This window comes from Sarcophilus harrisii, chromosome 2, assembly GCF_902635505.1.
Source record: "Sarcophilus harrisii chromosome 2, mSarHar1.11, whole genome shotgun sequence".
Classification (NCBI taxonomy): domain Eukaryota; kingdom Metazoa; phylum Chordata; class Mammalia; order Dasyuromorphia; family Dasyuridae; genus Sarcophilus; species Sarcophilus harrisii.
The window spans coordinates 189,746,792-189,748,946 of record NC_045427.1 but is presented as its reverse complement, the minus strand read 5'-3'; the positions used below and the strand labels follow the sequence as shown (position 1 = coordinate 189,748,946).

Genomic DNA, 2,155 nt, shown 5'->3' with positions numbered 1-2,155 from the left:
ATAACAACTTTAATACATTACATAATATTTAACAAAAATAATAGAGGCAGGGCATTATTTTTTTTAAAAAAAAGTCTGATGAGACACCATTGTACCATGGCATCATGTAAGAAATAAAATATCCTACCATTGTTCCAAAATGAAACTCTTCCTTGATATGATTATGGAAGTCACCAGAAGAATCCCTGTTCTACTAACCAAAAAGTATCATTATCTTGGTGATATAATTAGGTATTGGTGGCCTTAACTTACTCTTTGAACATCACCAAGCAGTTCAGAGAGTAGCCCTGTTCTCTTAAATAGGCAGGGCGTTGTGCAGAGGGAGCACCAAGGAGAATCTGGTCAGACATGGTATCAGATGCCACTAGGGTACTGAAATTGCCTTTTAGGTTGGGTACTGCCAGGCCTTCCTTCTATTTAAATGATAATATTACCTGAATGAGTCACACAAGTCCAAGTTGTACTGGACCTCAAATGGTTATATTATATAAACTGTGAGACTTGTGACAGGGGACGACAGAAGGGAATTTTTCTACACATTGAAAGGAAATCCCTGAAGCTTCATTGAATCACAAGCATTTAAAACCATGAACCTTCAACTGGCTGTCCTTAGTCAGTCAAATTTCCATGAAGAACAGGCTGGCAAAATGCTCTTAAGTTAGTAATCCTGCAACTGAATTACTTCTCTATATTCTGGATGCTCAATTGCAGTATCATTGCAGGCAAATTTCTTTTTGAATGCCTTCACTGTTGTTTAGTCCTGTATAACTCTATGACTTCATTTGGATTTTCTTGGCAAAAATAGTAGAATGGTTTGCCATTTCCTTCTCCAGCTCATTTTAAAGATGAAGAAACTGAACTGAATAGTTTTAAGTAACTTACCCAGGATCACACAGCTAGTTAAGTGTATGAAGCCAGATTTGAACTAAAGAAGATGAGTCTTCCTGATTCCATGCCTATTATGACATTATTTACTGGACCACCTGTCTCCCCCACTACCCTCCCATGCTTTCATAATAGTTTCTATTTATCATAATCATCAAGTGTTCCTTAGACAGTAGTGAGGGCCTTCCTGCCTCTCTGTTGAATTATTTAATAGAGATAATCCCTAATCCCAGAATGAAGCTGGATATCACGCTTACTTGCATTATCAAAGGAGTCAAAAGAGTGAAGATTCTACACAGCTGACATACCACATAATTCTTTTCCTCAGTGGAAACAATCTGCAGAAGGTAATGGTGGTAGAAGCAAGGAAAAGAGCACTGAGTAGTGAGAGGACTTGAAGAGGTTTCTCATTGACAGCAGCTCAGTGATTGAATAAGATACATTTTGAAGTGAAGAGATAGGGTCTACTAGATAGAGGTGAGGAGGTATTGCATTTTAGGTATGAAAGATGGGCAGTGAAAAGTCATGGAGATAGAAGATAAGAGCATTGCATGTGAATAACAGAGAGGTCACTGTGGCTAGATTACTAAATGAGAAAAAGAAAGTCATTTTCATTAAGGGTAGAAAGAAAGATTGAGATTAGACTATTAAGGACTATTAAACCTAAAGAGAATAATTTGTGTTTTAATCTAGCAACAATAAAGCATCACTGATTTTTAATTAGAAAGTGAAAGACATGGTCAAATTTATGCTTAAAGAAACTCATTTTAACAACATTGTGGAGGTTAGATTGGCAGAGAAAAACTTGAAGCAAGAAAACCAATTAGGAGAATATGCAATAATCTAGATGAGAGGTGATAAGGGCTAGGTAGATGGTGGATAGAAAAAAAAGAATTGAATCAGACATTATGGAGATAAAAATCACAACATATGACAACTGATTGAATATGTGGGATGAGGGAAAATAAGGGAAGCAGAATGGAAGGATGGTGACATTTCTGATAGAAATTTAGAAGGTGGTGGGAAGGGAATAATGAATTTAGTTTTGGACATGCTGAGTTTGCAGTATCTCTGGGACATCTACAGTTATCCGTTCTATACTGTGACTTTCTCCATTGCAGTTTAAATATATCATGAGTTGGCATAAGAAATTAAATAGGAATTTTTTTTGGGGGAAGTTTGTGGATGCCACAGATGACACATGAAGACCAACAGATGACACAAAGAATATGACAAAAAGCCCAAATATTACCATAAGATACTAAAAACA

The 2,155-nt window shown here is 36.4% G+C and overlaps 1 pseudogene; it reads right to left on the bottom strand.

Annotated features, from left to right (window-relative positions):
• Positions 1 to 569: 569 nt before the first annotated feature.
• LOC100932568 lies at positions 570 to 1,191 on the bottom strand (annotated as a pseudogene).
• Between the last annotated feature and the right edge of the window lie 964 nt (positions 1,192 to 2,155).